Source organism: Lathyrus oleraceus, chromosome 5 (assembly GCF_024323335.1).
Source record: "Lathyrus oleraceus cultivar Zhongwan6 chromosome 5, CAAS_Psat_ZW6_1.0, whole genome shotgun sequence".
Lineage (NCBI taxonomy): Eukaryota > Viridiplantae > Streptophyta > Magnoliopsida > Fabales > Fabaceae > Lathyrus > Lathyrus oleraceus.
The window spans coordinates 449,141,688-449,161,537 of record NC_066583.1 but is presented as its reverse complement, the minus strand read 5'-3'; positions in this window follow the sequence as shown (position 1 = coordinate 449,161,537).

The window sequence follows — 19,850 nt, the reverse complement described above, 5'->3', positions numbered from 1 at the left end:
AAGGCACAATTGATGGACATATGAATTAGGGTTTCCTTGGGGAACAAACCTCAAGCCCTTTGGTTTGCTTTGATCAAATGATGAATTGAGATACTTGGGAGGCATATTTGATGGATGAGAGCTTTGGGAACCATTTCCATGCTTTCTTTCACCTTCTCTTGGCCACATTAATGCACATAGGATCTCCTAGAAGCTTTAGACCTTGTGACTACTCAAGCTACAAACAAGGGATGTTAGTGACATATTTTTGTGCTTTTGGTTAGTAAATAAAATGAGAAAAGAAATAATATACAATTCAAGTATGCTTGGTGATTTCAAACCAACTCTCAAAAGATCCCACCCAAAGGTAAGGAGCCAAGATGCTTATGATCCTTGAGGCAATACAAATGCAAATGTTATGATGCCATGAGGGATCTTAGGGTCAAAATTGGGGTCTTACAGATTGCTACCCATTTGGTCAGATCTTTTCAACTCTAAACTTTTAAATTTTGTGCATAGGGTAGTCTCTTCATCTTCTCCCCATTTCTTTAATTTCAAAATCTCTCCCTCCATTTTCAAAATATTCTTTGTCTGAACTATTTTTATTCTAAACTTTGACCACTTTTGCAAAAAGATAGAAACTTTGGCCTTATACCATTGCATTTTCAAACTTATTTTCTTGAATCAAACTTGTAAATAGATTTAACTATACTTGACATAAACTTTCAAAAATCCAAAAATAACTAACTCATTCAAATCATTTTAGGCCTTTGTGCCTTTCAAACTTAAATTTTGTTAAAACCAATGCATCCATTTTGAAATTTGTAGTACGAACTACGAGGTTTTGATCCCTCATTGTTATGTTGGTACGTAGGCACAAGACCGAAGGTCTTGTCAAACACAAAAATATAATTAATGAATTCTTCTCTCATCCCCCCATTCTATTTGTTTGTAAACATCACTTTGTACAAAATACATATGCACACAAAAAGGGCTCCCTAGGAGTACCTAAGACACTTTGGGTGCTAACATCTTCCCTCTGTGTAACCAACCCCCTTACCTGTGATCTCTTACTTTTATTAGTTTTTATTTGAAAACTTCTTACTATTTGGGTTTTGTTCGTACTTTTTCCCTTTTCCCTTGGAAACAATAAAAGCGCGGTGGCGACTCTTGTTAATTGATCTCTAGCTTGTCAATAGCTTGATGATCATGAATTTCCCGCTACAGTGGGTTTAGCCTACTTTTTGTGTGAATATATTTGTATATATGTCATGTTTGTATATATGTATGTGTGATATAATATGCTTGTTGTGCTTGGTGATCTCTGAGTGGTGAGATAAGTTCTAACCCGAACTTGAGTGCAATTAAGATAGGAGTGTCGCATTACGCGAAAAAACCGGCGGAGAAAACGAAACAACAGAGCCGCCACCGTGCGTTATTTATCCCAAAAGAGGGAAAGGAAACGCTCGAAGTAAACCTGGAAAAGACATGGTCTCGCGACCAGAGAAAGATGGGATCGGGAGTCGGTTATGCGAAGGGAAGGTATTAGCACCCCTACGCATCCGTCGTACCTGACGGGATCCACGCTTAAAAAGAATAGAAGAAAGGTTGCTAGATAACTTCTCAAACACTGCACAAGGCTGGAAGGAAACACAGGAAGACAAAAGAAACGGGACTCGGCAGGATATCGCATCTTGGGCCTACGTAGTCTGTCAGACACAGACATCAGAGTCGACGTAGTTCGGGACAGGGGGAAACGTGCTCGTTAGGATGTCGCATCCTATGCATATGTATCTTCTCTGACTGGAGAAGAATCAGAGCACTCGTAGCTCGGCTAACGCACGCCAAACAAAACCCACACAGGAAACCGACTGCCAATCGCTGGACTTACGTCAGACTCCAAACCAACAAACACACACACAGGAAACCAACTGCCAATCGCTGGACTTATGTTAGACTCCAATAAGCAAACAAGACACAGGAAACCGACTGCCAATCGCTGGACTTACGTCAGACTCCAAACAAACAGGCAAACATGGAAACCGAATGCCAATCGCTGGACTTATGTCAGACTCCGAACCAACAGACAAGACACAGGAAACCAACAATCACTGGACTTATGTCAGACTCCAACACACACAAAGGGTTGAAAAAGAAAAGGGCGCCCGGAGAGATCAGCTCATCTTCTGCCTACGTACCTCATCTGGTATGAGGATCAGGGCGACGTAGTTCCCCTAAACAGGGAAAGAACTTCTAACCTAACCAGAGACAAAGGGAGACACAAACTACTAGGGAGACTACGACTTGAGCCTAGAAGTTGTCATGCATACGATCCCTATGTTGAGGTTTCTATCCTAACTTGCACAGGAAGCAAGCTATCCTAAACACCACATCAAACACACACAAGCACAATAAAGCAAGCACACACACTATATGCAAACAATTGGGCTCATACAAGGCTAGGCTGTAAAAACAAGCCAACTGGAATGGGGTGTGGTTAGCTCTTAACCCTAACATTGAGAGTTAGGGTGAAGCAGATGAAATGGGAAGTGAGGGTAAGACCTCACAACTCTTATTCCTGGCCTGGGAGAGCTTGACTCAAATAGAAAGTGTGGGAGTTTAGAATGAAGGAACTCTTCTCCACATGACTGACACAACAAGATCTTGGGGTTCTTATTCACAATGCATCAACACATGGTGTGAGCAAAGTGAATGACACAACTGAATACCAGGGGATGGATTGCACATCCCTTTTATCTGCCAATTGCCTCTTAAGAGGACTTTACCTGCTTGGCACAAAATTAAACATCCACAAACATTGCCTCTTAAGGAGGGCTTCAGACAGGTGTCTGCCCACATAACAGGACAAGACTTCCAGACTACATGAAGTCAAGGGATTATAACTCAGTGGTAAGCAAACCACAAGCTAGCAAAGCAAAGTTCAAATGAACTTAAAGCAACTTAGGTACCTGTGAAAAAATCTAAACCAATCAGTTCAACTGTACAGACAAACAATCAACAGTTAAGAACAAATAGACAGACAAGGCATCATCAGACAACAATGAGCAAGGCACAAGGCAAACACAAATGAATTGTCCTCAAAGCCTACAAAACAAGCAAATGTTAGCCAACATCAACCAATTAATCAAGCTCAAATGAAGGAGCATCATCACTCATGGATATGTGTACTTGAACCTGAAATCACAATCCAAATGGTAAGTCCAAACCACTAGGTCAAAGCCTAGGGTCAAAAGAGGTTCAAAAATCCAAAACAGAAGCTCAAACTTGACATGAAGCAAGTTCAAACACATATTGACATATCCTAAAAAGGCTCACATCAAAATCATTAACCAAATGAATTTCATGATCAAGTGAAGTCAAAGGCAATTGCAAAGTTCATATGTGATCAACATGAATGAAAAATTCAAATCAAAACAGAAATGATTCAAAAAATTATGGAAATATTCATGAACAAACAAGACATCCATAACATCTATCACACAAAAAATCAGAAGCATTGGAGATCATTTGGCATGGAAATCACATTGTATAATTCAAACAATCAAATGTGTGACACAAATTGTCACACCAAGTTAACTCAAGCATAAAACAGAAATGGATCATGGGAAAAATATCAAACCAAAGCCAACATGTCCAGCAATGTGTCTAGAAATAGCATGCAAAATTTCACATTCATTGGATAAGAAACAAGCATTTTATGATAAGATAAGCAAGGCAAGGTCACACATGCATATGTATTCAAACATCCTAGAGCAAATCAATTTTTCAGCCAGGCACAACTTGAAAATTTATACTCATAAAAAACTAGACAACATGAGGAGCATATAGCAAAAAATTGGGATCAAATTGGTGCAATTTTCAATTTTATATGATTTTTCTAAGTTCATGAAAATTTTGAAGTTAAAACATGAATAAACATGGCCAAATATGGAGGGAAAGTAAAAATGGCATGGCATTTTGAAAAGCTACACTCGGCCAGGATCGAACCCTTGCCACATTCAAATTAATGCGCGCGCAACCTAAAACGACCTCGTTTCAACTAAAGCCCTAAGCCTAGCGCATTTCCAGAATTCGTAGCAAATTGATGAATGTTTCGTAGCTAAATCCTAGCAATCTCATAGCCAATCCTGGAAACGATGATATTCATAGGTTGAAGATGAAGATGAAGATGATCTTCATCTGAATTTCCAGATTTTCAAAAAAAGTGTCCAGAAATTAACAAAACCTATACCAATCGATTCCTTGGCTCATGTACATGCAAGATCAACAATCATTTAACCATAATTCACAATAACAAGATCAAATCGAAGAAAATGAAAGTTGACATCAAACTTTCAATCAAGCATATCTTCATGAATATTGAGCCATTTCAATCAAACTTTATACCAAAATCATCACCAGCAAAAGATCTACATGAATATAACAAAGAATTTGAGAATTATAGAGGTCGAATCCTGACCTCTTTGAAGAACAGAACCTGGAATCGTGTTCTATGAAGCTCAGCAATGCCTCAAATCTTCTCCATAATGCTTATTGATGTGATTGGTGATGAATTGGATGCTCCAGTATGCACGAATCCAGCTCAATTTGCAAACGCCATGGATGTTTCAAGCTTTGAGTATGGTTCAATATGCCACGATTTGCTTTGATTCCACGTCCAAATCTCCTCAAAAACACCTCATGAGCATGAATTCATCAATAGAAAAGGTTCTTGTGTGAAGAAATTGGAAAATATTTTGAGAGAATTTTTTTTGATGATTCTTGAATCTAGATCTGAAATGAATGTTAATGCTGAAAACAATTGAGATTAACAATATATACCACTTCCTAATGATGCTGAAAATCTGTTTTAACCAAAATTAATCAAGATTAACAAGTTATAAGGTGTATGTGCAAAATGGTATTTCCACCTCCATGCATGAAAAGCCACATGAACAGTTCTTAATTCTGGTCCAACTCCTCTTAAACAAGGCCCATGCACACTTTTGAGTTGATTTTTTATGCATATGATCAATCAAATTGATTTTATGAAATTTCCTTCCAAAAACTTCATGAACAAGCACATGATCATGCAAGGGAAATTTATGCCATGTAATGAGATGTTTGGAAACTACAAGTCATGATGAACAAAATGCAAAAAGAACCACTCATTTTGGAGCTTTGGTTCAAAAGTTATGCCCATTTGAATTTTCAAACATACTTTGCCATGATTGGATCATATCTCCTCAACCACACATTAGAAATTCATGATCTTGGACATTTTGGAAATGAGAGAGAATTATCTTCAACTTTCATGTTGGACAAAATTTCATTTGAAGCTTTTTTGATGATGTAATCTTGAGTTGAAGTTGGTCTAAAACCTTTCCATTTTTGGAAAGTTCAAATTATAGGTCACCTGCTATTTTGGGAAAGTCTTGACCTGACTTCAAATTCTTCAATGTTGATGTTTGAAATGTCAAATGAGACTTGTTTGAACATGAATGAAGCATCTCTAACCACTTCCCACCTCCAAATCCACAGTTGACTTTGCAGTTGACTTTTGTTGACTTCTATGGGCCTCAGATGACTTGCACATGCACTGATGAGTTCTGAGCCTTCAACACTTGGCCAAGTTACTTCAAAATGATCTTTGGGTAATGTAAGCTCAATGGAACCAACCTAGGGCTTTGATCTCATGGAAAATGCTCTTGTTGCCTTGCACAGTTGAATCTCCTGACCAGTCTTGACTGATGAGATACAATGGACTATGCAATATGAATGCAATGTTAATGACCTAAAAATGAAATGGATATACAGATGGGAGGTGAAAATTTGAGGTGCTACAAGGAGGATGGTATAGTCATGTTAGACTTATGTGGAGTAGTCCTTAACAAGTTGGCTTGAGATCCATCTACTCAATGGAGACTCTTTTGGATTTGGAAATGTCACACATGTATTTGTGGTTAGTCATTACTATTTCTAATTGGGTCCGAGAAGCTAAGGACCTTAGAAGATTTAACCCATCTTGGCCTATTTAGGACGTAGTGCGGAAACTGTTCAAGTGTAGACTTGATAACAGTTGTTACGCGATACTACACTCAGACGAGTTTCTCTTGAGAATATTATGGGTCGATGAGTCTGTCATCTTAACCTGTAATATCCGATAGATGGAATTAAGACTCTGGGAACTTTTTAGAACATGATCTACAAGTTTTACCCTTAGTTCACTCCTTTGGGATGGTTTTTACCCAGACTCCATGCTCGTGACTTACAACAAACCCTTGATTCTTGGTTGATCCAATTAAGTCTTGTCAATATCAATGGAACTTGGGTGTTGATAAGGTGTAAACCAGAATCCACCAAAATGGTTGATTGATCTTAACAAAGACTTAATTCATCCCTTGGCCTTTGTTTGCCTTGTGTGTGATCCCTTATTTGTGATTGTTGCATTCATGCATTCATGCGCATCATAACATTCATCACACGAAAATTTCAAGGAACTAAGGTATCATTTGCAAATATTTTCAGACCATGGATTGTGGACGAAGGAACACTAAGAAGTACAGTTTCAGATGTCTCGACTTGAAAGAGTTAAGGAAGCTAGCATCTTTTGTATTAGATCCATTGGACTCCAAACAACGTCATGGGAAGCTTCTATCCATCTTGTCTGCTGATGTAGTTGAAGGACTCTTGAGTGTGTTGGTGCAGTTCTATGATCCTCTCTACCATTGTTTCACTTTCCAAGATTTTTAGCTTGTGCCTACCTTGGAGGAGTATTATCATCTTTTGGGGATACTTGTTTCTAGTAGAGTGCCTTTTAGTGGATTGGAGGAGATTCCTCGATCTAATCTTATTGCTGAAACTCTTCACTTGAAGAAGTATGAGATAGAGGCTCATTGGGTGAATAAAGGAGGGTTATTTGGGTTGCCATCTGTTTTCCTCATCAAGGAAGCTACCACTTTTGCTCAAGCTGGTAGTATGGACGCTTTTGAAGCTATCTTTGTATTGCTCATCTATGGATTATCTTTGTTCCCTAACATTGACGGTTTTGTTGATGTTAACGCCATTAGACTTTTCTTGATTGGGAATCATGTGCCTACTTTTTTGGGTGATATGTATTTCTCTTTGCATTTAAGGAACTCTAAAGGTGGTGGAACGATTGTCTGTTGCATTCCTCTTCTGTACAAGTGGTTTATTTAGCACTTGCCTCAGACGTCTGCTTTTGGGGAGAACAAACAATGTCTAAGGTGTTCTCAGAGGCTTATGTCTCTCACTAATGATGATATAGTTTGGTATGTGTAAGACCCAAATTTTGACCCTAAGATCCCTCATGGCATCATATCATTGCACATTGCATTTGCCTCAAGGATCATAGCATCTTGGCTCCTTTACCCTAGGGTTGGGACTTGTGTGAGTTGGTTTAAGACCACCAAGCATGATTGAATTGTATATTATTGCTTTTATTATTTTGTTTACTAATCAAAAGCACAAAAATACGTCACCAACTTTGTTTGTTTTGAAGCTTGAGCAATCATGTGATCCAAGGCTCCTAGGAGGCTCCTATGCCCATTGAATTGGCCAGATGAAGTGAAAGCAAGCATTACAATGGTTCCCAAAGCTATAAATCATCATATATGCATCCCAAGTGTCTCAATTTGTCAATTTGATCAAGATAAACCAAAGGGCTTGAGGATTGTTTCCCAAGGAAACCGTAATTCAACTGTGCATTGACTGTGCCTTGCTCATGAAGCAACCTCAACCTATGATCAAATACAATCAAGGGAAGTTCTTTAATTTATCATTTTTATGCATATATGAGCCTATGTGAGTGTCCTCAATCAGTCATTCATCAATATTTGAAGTTTGGCTTTGAGAAGTTGATCAGTCCATTCATCTGACTATTTTGAAATCCATTGAGACCTAACTTTTGATGTGTTTGTCAAATGAATATGACCCAAGATAAAAAAATTTCTTAAGAGACATATGAACAACTTTTTTTTTCATCAAAAATCAATTTGAAACTTGGAAGGTCATCATTCATTTCAAAACATTATAGGTCATTTTGACTGAAACCCTAATTTTGGGTCAACTACCCAAGGACCTAACTCCTCCATTTTTTATTATTTTGAGGTGGTACCAAGTGCATTGGAAATTTTAAGATGTCTACTTCAATTTTTATGTTGTACAAAATTTCATAATCCTAAAATAAATACATGTGATAATACAAAAGATTATAGGTCACTTTGGGCCAAAGTCATTGAAATGTGAAAAAGTCCAACTTCAAGTGCCCATAACTTTCTCATAAAAAATCCAAATGATGCAAAATTTAAGTCCAAATTGATTTTCTTGAAAATATATACAACTTTTATGTTGGAGGTTTTGTCATTTGAGGCGTGCATCATTGGTACAGAAAGGCTTGAAGTTGGTCCATTTTGGCAAATTTCTCAATTACATGTTTTGTACATTGAACTTCATGGCCAGTTTTCAATATTTTCCAAACTCCAAATGGATTTTTGTTCAACATAACATTTGTTCCTTATGTCAATACCTTTCCAACCATTACCCACATGCTTATGTTTCAATTTTTAAAATGGCATTTTCGAAGAGGTGAAGTTTTGGTTTCAATTATGCATACCATGATAAAACTCCATGCACAAGCTTACACATTGCAATCTGCACGTCCAATTTCATTTGGTTGATGTTTAGCACTCAATTGTCATTGCTTTTGGGACTCATATGCGCCTGTACAGGCCCATGCATGGAGGATCCAACTTCACATGCACACGAATTTTTCATGGCATTGCATCACCCTTGGCTATAAATAGAATGCGTTGCACACTTCAAACTTCAACCTAAAGGCGCCTGAAGCTCTGCACATTTGAATCCCTAACCCTCACTCAAAGGAATTTCGATTTTTCTCTCAATTTTTCAAGTTCAATTTTCAACTTCATTGGTTGATCTTTGACTTACAATTCCTTAGCCTAGCTTCTTTGTTACTTCAAGAGCAAGCTGCATTGAAGAATTGGATCAGATTGTGCCATTGAAAGCTGCACTTCAAAGGTTTATATCCAAACTGTTTTGATTCGAATCTCTCTTAATATAATGCATTGCTTGGTTTGGTTGGTACCTCTGAAGTCCTCATGTAAGAGGCAATTGATTTGTGATCTTAATTTTGTGAATTGAGCAAGTTCAGTTTGAGTACCTTGTTTTTCCATCTCAAATTTCTCCTTCTATGAGAGTCTTGAGCAAAAACTAAAGGCACAGGGGTGATGTACATCACCCCAGCTTTCTAATGATGTATGGATCATGTATTATGGTGAAGGTTTGAAAACCTGCAACTCTGGCCGGAAACAGTGAGGTTCACCGAAGAAGACGGTGGTTTCCACCACCGTCCCCAGGTGGATGAGTTCCTGGCCCTTGGATCCATTGCTTCAGATCTAATCTTAGCCATGCATTGTTATGACTTTCTTTTAATCCATGTGATTCGCTGCTGACTCAAGTGTTTCATGCGCGCGCGTTTCTCAGCCTTTTGATGTGCCACGTCAATTGATGAACCAAGATCCAAGCGCTGTGGATTTTTGCATTTTCTGAATTTTCATTTTATTTTCTTTTATTCCAATTATTTTTAAAAATTCATAACTTCTTTATTTGGAATCACAAAAATATGGGACCAATTGCAAAAAATTTCTCTTAAATTCTAGTTTCTAAAAATGATTTTTAATTATTTTTGTGATTCCTTTTAGTATTTTTTGTGAATTATTTCTTTTCTGGTTATTTTTAATTCATTTAAAAGACTTTTCAATATTAAAAAATGCCAAAAATATTTTCTTAACATCTTTGGATGATGATGGATCTATGAAAAATATTCTCATCAATTTCTTAATTGATTTGAGATTTATTTAAGATTTTAGTTCAATTATGTTATTTTTCTTCATTTTTAATTGTTTAAAATTAGTTTCTGTTTTCAAAACCAACTGTCAATCGCTGGACTTACGTCAGACTCCAAACCAACAAACACACACACAGGAAACCAACTGCCAATCGCTGGACTTATGTCAGACTCCAACAAGCAAACAAGACACAGGAAACCGACTGCCAATCGCTGGACTTACGTCAGACTCCAAACAAACAGGCAAACATGGAAACCGAATGCCAATCGCTGGACTTATGTCAGACTCCGAACCAACAGACAAGACACAGGAAACCAACTGCCAATCACTGGACTTATGTCAGACTCCAACACGCACAAAGGGTTGAAAAAGAAAAGGGCGCCCGGAGAGATCAGCTCATCTCCTGCCTACGTACCTCATCTGGTATGAGGATCAGGGCGACGTAGTTCCCCTAAACAGGGAAAGAACTTCTAACCTAACCAGAGACAAAGGGAGACACAAACTACTAGGGAGACTACGACTCGAGCCTAGAAGTTGTCATGCATACGATCCTTATGTTGAGGTTTCTATCCTAACTTGCACAAGAAGCAAGCTATCCTAAACAACACATCAAACACACACAAGCACAATAAAGCAAGCACACACACTATATGCAAACAATTGGGCTCATACAAGGCTAGGCTGTAAAAACAAGCCAACTGGAATGGGGTGTGGTTAGCTCTTAACCCTAACATTGAGAGTTAGGGTGAAGCAGATGAAATGGGAAGTGAGGGTAAGACCTCACAACTCTTATTCCTGGCCTGGGAGAGCTTGACTCAAATAGAAAGTGTGGGAGTTCAGAATGAAGGAACTCTTCTCCACATGACTGACACAACAAGATCTTGGGGTTCTTATTCACAATGCATCAACACATGGTGTGAGCAAAGTGAATGACACAACTGAATAGCAGGGGATGGATTGCACATCCCTTTTATCTGCCAATTGCCTCTTAAGAGGACTTTACCTGCTTGGCACAAAATTAAACATCCACAAACATTGCCTCTTAAGGAGGGCTTCAGACAGGTGTCTGCCCACATAACAGGACAAGACTTCCAGACTACATGAAGTCAAGGGATTATAACTCAGTGGTAAGCAAACCACAAGCTAGCAAAGCAAAGTTCAAATGAACTTAAAGCAACTTAGGTACCTGTGAAAAAATCTAAACCAATCAGTTCAACTGTACAGACAAACAATCAACAGTTAAGAACAAATAGACAGACAAGGCATCATCAGACAACAATGAGCAAGGCACAAGGCAAACACAAATGAATTGTCCTCAAAGCCTACAAAACAAGCAAATGTTAGCCAACATCAACCAATTAATCAAGCTCAAATGAAGGAGCATCATCACTCATGGATATGTGTACTTGAACCTGAAATCACAATCCAAATGGTAAGTCCAAACCACTAGGTCAAAGCCTAGGGTCAAAAGAGGTTCAAAAATCCAAAACAGAAGCTCAAACTTGACATGAAGCAAGTTCAAACACATATTGACATATCCTAAAAAGGCTCACATCAAAATCATTAACCAAATGAATTTCATGATCAAGTGAAGTCAAAGGCAATTGCAAAGTTCATATGTGATCAACATGAATGAAAAATTCAAATCAAAACAGAAATGATTCAAAAAATTATGGAAATATTCATGAACAAACAAGACATCCATAACATCTATCACACAAAAAATCAGAAGCATTGGAGATCATTTGGCATGGAAATCACATTGTATAATTCAAACAATCAAATGTGTGACACAAATTGTCACACCAAGTTAACTCAAGCATAAAACAGAAATGGATCATGGGAAAAATATCAAACCAAAGCCAACATGTCCAGCAATGTGTCTAGAAATAGCATGCAAAATTTCACATTCATTGGATAAGAAACAAGCATTTTATGATAAGATAAGCAAGGCAAGGTCACACATGCATATGTATTCAAACATCCTAGAGCAAATCAATTTTTCAGCCAGGCACAACTTGAAAATTTATACTCATAAAAAACTAGACAACATGAGGAGCATATAGCAAAAAATTGGGATCAAATTGGTGCAATTTTCAATTTTATATGATTTTTCTAAGTTCATGAAAATTTTGAAGTTAAAACATGAATAAACATGGCCAAATATGGAGGGAAAGTAAAAATGGCATGGCATTTTGAAAAGCTACACTCGGCCAGGATCGAACCCTTGCCACATTCAAATTAATGCGCGCGCAACCTAAAACGACCTCGTTTCAACTAAAGCCCTAAGCCTAGCGCATTTCCAGAATTCGTAGCAAATTGATGAATGTTTCGTAGCTAAATCCTAGCAATCTCATAGCCAATCCTGGAAACGATGATATTCATAGGTTGAAGATGAAGATGAAGATGATCTTCATCTGAATTTCCAGATTTTCAAAAAAAGTGTCCAGAAATTAACAAAACCTATACCAATCGATTCCTTGGCTCATGTACATGCAAGATCAACAATCATTTAACCATAATTCACAATAACAAGATCAAATCGAAGAAAATGAAAGTTGACATCAAACTTTCAATCAAGCATATCTTCATGAATATTGAGCCATTTCAATCAAACTTTATACCAAAATCATCACCAGCAAAAGATCTACATGAATATAACAAAGAATTTGAGAATTATAGAGGTCGAATCCTGACCTCTTTGAAGAACAGAACCTGGAATCGTGTTCTATGAAGCTCAGCAATGCCTCAAATCTTCTCCACAATGCTTATTGATGTGATTGGTGATGAAATGGATGCTCCAGTATGCACGAATTCAGCTCAATTTGCAAACGCCATGGATGCTTCAAGCTTTGAGTATGGTTCAATATGCCACGATTTGCTTTGATTCCACGCCCAAATCTCCTCAAAAACACCTCATGAGCATGAATTCATCAATAGAAAAGGTTCTTGTGTGAAGAAATTGGAAAATATTTTGAGAGAAAAAAATTTGATGATTCTTGAATCTAGATCTGAAATGAATGTTAATGCTGAAAACAGTTGAGATTAACAATATATACCACTTCCTAATGATGCTGAAAATCTGTTTTAACCAAAATTAATCAAGATTAACAAGTTATAAGGTGTATGTGCAAAATGGTATTTCCACCTCCATGCATGAAAAGCCACGTGAACAGTGCTTAATTCTGGTCCAACTCCTCTTAAACAAGGCCCATGCACACTTTTGAGTTGATTTTTTATGCATATGATCAATCAAATTGATTTTATGAAATTTCCTTCCAAAAACTTCATGAACAAGCACATGATCATGAAAGGGAAATTTATGCCATGTAATGAGATGTTTGGAAACTACAAGTCATGATGAACAAAATGCAAAAAGAACCACTCATTTTGGAGCTTTGGTTCAAAAGTTATGCCCATTTGAATTTTCAAACACACTTTGCCATGATTGGATCATATCTCCTCAACCACACATTAGAAATTCATGATCTTGGACTTTTTGGAGATGGGAGAGAAAGACCTTCAACTTTCATGTTGGACAAAATTTCATTTGAAGCTTTCTTGATGATGTAATCTTGAGTTGAAGTTGGTCTAAAACCTTTCCATTTTTGGAAAGTTCAAATTATAGGTCACCTGCTATTTTGGGAAAGTCTTGACCTGACTTCAAATTCTTCAATGTTGATGTTTGAAATGTCAAATGAGACTTGTTTGAACATGAATGAAGCATCTCTAACCACTTCCCACCTCCAAATCCACAGTTGACTTTGTAGTTGACTTTTGTTGACTTCTATGGGCCTTAGATGACTTGCACATGCACTAATGAGTTCTGAGCCTTCAACACTTGGCCAAGTTACTTCAAAATGATCTTTGGGTAATGTAAGCTCAATGGAACCAACCTAGGGCTTTGATCTCATGGAAAATGCTCTTGTTGCCTTGCACAGTTGAATCTCCTGACCAGTCTTGACTGATGAGATACAATGGACTATGCAATATGAATGCAATGTTAATGACCTAAAAATGAAATGGATATACAGATGGGAGGTGCAAATTTGAGGTGCTACAAGGAGGATGGTATAGTCATGTTAGACTTATGTGGAGTAGTCCTTAACAAGTTGGCTTGAGATCCATCTACTCAATGGAGACTCTTTTGGATTTGGAAATGTCACACATGTATTTGTGGTTAGTCATTACTATTTCTAATTGGGTCCGAGAAGCTAAGGACCTTAGAACATTTAACCTATCTTGGCCTATTTAGGACGTAGTGCGGAAACTATTCAAGTGTAGACTTGATAACAGTTGTTACGCGATACTACACTCAGACGAGTTTCTCTTGAGAATATTATGGGTCGATGAGTCTGTCATCTTAACCTGTAATATCCGATAGATGGAATTAAGACTCTGGGAACTTTTTAGAACATGATCTACAAGTTTTACCCTTAGTTCACTTCTTTGGGATGGTTCTTACCCAGACTCCATGCTCGTGACTTACAACAAACCCTTGATTCTTGGTCGATCCAATTAAGTCTTGTCAATATCAATGGAACTTGGGTGTTGATAAGACGTCCACCAACGGCGACTTCAACTGGGGATTTTTGATTTTTTATCAATGAAAGGATACAGCCAGACATCAACGGACGAATGGGAAAAACTCAACGTTTATCGACACCAACGGAGAGGTGACCAGACATCAACGGATGAACTGGGAGAAAGAGATACAACCAAACGTCAACGGACGAATGGGAAAAACTCAATGTTTATCGATACCAACGGAGAGGTGACCAGACATCAACGAATGAACTGGGAGAAAGAGATACAACCATACGTCAACAGACGAATGGGAAAAACTCAACGTTTATCGATACCAACGGAGAGGTAACCAGACATCAACGAATGACCTGGGGAAAAAGATATAAAACCAGACGTCAACGGACGAATGGGAAAAACTCAACGTTTATCGATACCAACGGAGAGGTAACCAGACATCAACGGATGAACTGGGAAAGGATGCAATGTTTACCGACATCGAAAGATGATGCGTACAGAAGTGAAGCAAGACCAGACATTTACCGATGACTGGAGTGAGACTCGATGTTTACCGACATCGAAAGATGATGTTTACCGACACCAAAAAAAAGACGATCAGACATTTACCGATGACTGGAGTGAGACTCGATGTTTACCGACATCGAAAGATGATGTCTACAGAAGTGAAGCAAGACCAGACATTTACCGACGACTGGAGTGAGACTCGATGTTTAACGACATCGAAAGATGATGTTTACCGACACCAAAAAAAAGACGATCAGACATTTACCGATGACTGGAGTGAGACTCGATGTTTACCGACATCGAAAGATGATGTCTACAGAAGTGAAGCAAGACTAGACATTTACCGATGACTGGAGTGAGACTCGATGTTTACCGACATCGAAAGATGATGTTTACCGACACCAAAAAAAAGACGATCAGACATTTACCGATGACTGGAGTGAGACTCGATGTTTACCGACATCGAAAGATGATGTCTACAGAAGTGAAGCAAGACCAGACATTTACCGATGACTGGAGTGAGACTCGATGTTTACCGACATCGAAAGATGATGTTTACCGATACCAAAAAAAAGACGATCAGACATTTACCGATGACTGGAGTGAGACTCGATGTTTACCGACATCGAAAGATGATGTCTACAGAAGTGAAGCAAGACCAGACATTTACCGATGACTGGAGTGAGACTCGATGTTTACCGACATCGAAAGATGATGTTTACCGACACCAAAAAAAAGACGATCAGACATTTACCGATGACTGGAGTGAGACTCGATGTTTACCGACATCGAAAGATGATGTCTACAGAAGTGAAGCAAGACCAGACATTTACCGATGACTGGAGTGAGACTCGATGTTTACCGACATCGAAAGATGATGTTTACCGACACCAAAAAAAAGACGATCAGACATTTACCGATGACTGGAGTGAGACTCGATGTTTACCGACATCGAAAGATGATGTCTACAGAAGTGAAGCAAGACTAGACATTTACCGATGACTGGAGTGAGACTCGATGTTTACCGACACCAAAAAAAAGACGATCAGACATTTACCGAGGACTGGAGTGAGACTCGATGTTTACCGACATCGAAAGATGATGTCTACAGAAGTGAAGCAAGACCAGACATTTACCGATGACTGGAGTGAGACTCGATGTTTACCAACATCGAAAGATGATGTTTACCGACACCAAAAAAAGACGATCAGACATTTACCGATGACTGGAGTGAGACTCGATGTTTACCGACATCGAAAGATGATGTCTACAGAAGTGAAGCAAGACTAGACATTTACCGATGACTGGAGTGAGACTCGATGTTTACCGACATCGAAAGATGATGTTTACCGACACCAAAAAAAAGACGATCAGACATTTACCGATGACTGGAGTGAGACTCGATGTTTACCGACATCGAAAGATGATGTCTACAGAAGTGAAGCAAGACCAGACATTTACCGATGACTGGAGTGAGACTCGATGTTTACCGACATCGAAATATGATGTTTACCGATACCAAAAAAAAGACGATCAGTCATTTACCGATGACTGGAGTGAGACTCGATGTTTACCGACATCGAAAGATGATGTCTACAGAAGTGAAGCAAGACCAGACATTTACCGATGACTGGAGTGAGACTCGATGTTTACCGACATCGAAAGATGATGTTTACCGACACCAAAAAAAAGACGATCAGACATTTACCGATGACTGGAGTGAGACTCGATGTTTACCGACATCGAAAGATGATGTCTACAGAAGTGAAGCAAGACCAGACATTTACCGATGACTGGAGTGAGACTCGATGTTTACCGACATCGAAAGATGATGTTTACCGACACCAAAAAAAAGACGATCAGACATTTACCGATGACTGGAGTGAGACTCGATGTTTACCGACATCGAAAGATGATGTCTACAGAAGTGAAGCAAGACTAGACATTTACCGATGACTGGAGTGAGACTCGATGTTTACCGACACCAAAAAAAAGACGATCAGACATTTACCGAGGACTGGAGTGAGACTCGATGTTTACCGACATCGAAAGATGATGTCTACAGAAGTGAAGCAAGACCAGACATTTACCGATGACTGGAGTGAGACTCGATGTTTACCGACATCGAAAGATGATGTTTACCGACACCAAAAAAAGACGATCAGACATTTACCGATGACTGGAGTGAGACTCGATGTTTACCGACATCGAAAGATGATGTCTACAGAAGTGAAGCAAGACTAGACATTTACCGATGACTGGAGTGAGACTCGATGTTTACCGACATCGAAAGATGATGTTTACCGACACCAAAAAAAAGACGATTAGACATTTACCGATGACTGGAGTGAGACTCGATGTTTACCGACATCGAAAGATGATGTCAACAGAAGTGAAGCAAGACCAGACATTTACCGATGACTGGAGTGAGACTCGATGTTTACCGACATCGAAAGATGATGTTTACCGATACCAAAAAAAAGACGATCAGACATTTACCGATGACTGGAGTGAGACTCGATGTTTACCGACATCGAAAGATGATGTCTACAGAAGTGAAGCAAGACCAGACATTTACCGATGACTGGAGTGAGACTCGATGTTTACCGACATCGAAAGATGATGTTTACCGACACCAAAAAAAAGACGATCAGACATTTACCGATGACTGGAGTGAGACTCGATGTTTACCGACATCGAAAGATGATGTCTACAGAAGTGAAGCAAGACCAGACATTTACCGATGACTGGAGTGAGACTCGATGTTTACCGACATCGAAAGATGATGTTTACCGACACCAAAAAAAAGACGATCAGACATTTACCGATGACTGGAGTGAGACTCGATGTTTACCGACATCGAAAGATGATGTCTACAGAAGTGAAGCAAGACCAGACATTTACCGATGACTGGAGTGAGACTCGATGTTTACCGACATCGAAAGATGATGTTTACCGATACCAAAAAAAAGACGATCAGACATTTACCGATGACTGGAGTGAGACTCGATGTTTACCGACATCGAAAGATGATGTCTACAGAAGTGAAGCAAGACCAGACATTTACCGATGACTGGAGTGAGACTCGATGTTTACCGACATCGAAAGATGATGTTTACCGACACCAAAAAAAAGACGATCAGACATTTACCGATGACTGGAGTGAGACTCGATGTTTACCGACATCGAAAGATGATGTCTACAGAAGTGAAGCAAGACCAGACATTTACCGATGACTGGAGTGAGACTCGATGTTTACCGACATCGAAAGATGATGTTTACCGACACCAAAAAAAAGACGATCAGACATTTACCGATGACTGGAGTGAGACTCGATGTTTACCGACATCGAAAGATGATGTCTACAGAAGTGAAGCAAGACCAGACATTTACCGATGACTGGAGTGAGACTCGATGTTTACCGACATCGAAAGATGATGTTTACCGACACCAAAAAAAAGACGATCAGACATTTACCGATGACTGGAGTGAGACTCGATGTTTACCGACATCGAAAGATGATGTCTACAGAAGTGAAGCAAGACTAGACATTTACCGATGACTGGAGTGAGACTCGATGTTTACCGACACCAAAAAAAAGACGATCAGACATTTACCGAGGACTGGAGTGAGACTCGATGTTTACCGACATCGAAAGATGATGTCTACAGAAGTGAAGCAAGACCAGACATTTACCGATGACTGGAGTGAGACTCGATGTTTACCGACATCGAAAGATGATGTTTACCGACACCAAAAAAAGACGATCAGACATTTACCGATGACTGGAGTGAGACTCGATGTTTACCGACATCGAAAGATGATGTCTACAGAAGTGAAGCAAGACTAGACATTTACCGATGACTGGAGTGAGACTCGATGTTTAACGACATCGAAAGATGATGTTTACCGACACCAAAAAAAAGACGATTAGACATTTACCGATGACTGGAGTGAGACTCGATGTTTACCGACATCGAAAGATGATGTCAACAGAAGTGAAGCAAGACCAGACATTTACCGATGACTGGAGTGAGACTCGATGTTTACCGACATCGAAAGATGATGTTTACCGATACCAAAAAAAAGACGATCAGACATTTACCGATGACTGGAGTGAGACTCGATGTTTACCGACATCGAAAGATGATGTCTACAGAAGTGAAGCAAGACCAGACATTTACCGATGACTGGAGTGAGACTCGATGTTTACCGACATCGAAAGATGATGTTTACCGACACCAAAAAAAAGACGATCAGACATTTACCGATGACTGGAGTGAGACTCGATGTTTACCGACATCGAAAGATGATGTCTACAGAAGTGAAGCAAGACCAGACATTTACCGATGACTGGAGTGAGACTCGATGTTTACCGACATCGAAAGATGATGTTTACCGACACCAAAAAAAAGACGATCAGACATTTACCGATGACTGGAGTGAGACTCGATGTTTACCGACATCGAAAGATGATGTCTACAGAAGTGAAGCAAGACTAGACATTTACCGATGACTGGAGTGAGACTCGATGTTTACCGACATCGAAAGATGATGTTTACCGACACCAAAAAAAAGACGATCAGACATTTACCGATGACTGGAGTGAGACTCGATGTTTACCGACATCGAAAGATGATGTCTACAGAAGTGAAGCAAGACCAGACATTTACCGATGACTGGAGTGAGACTCGATGTTTACCGACATCGAAAGATGATGTTTACCGATACCAAAAAAATGATGATCAGACATTTACCGATGACTGGAGTGAGACTCGATGTTTACCGACATCGAAAGATGATGTCTACAGAAGTGAAGCAAGACCAGACATTTACCGATGACTGGAGTGAGACTCGATGTTTACCGACATCGAAAGATGATGTTTACCGACACCAAAAAAAAGACGATCAGACATTTACCGATGACTGGAG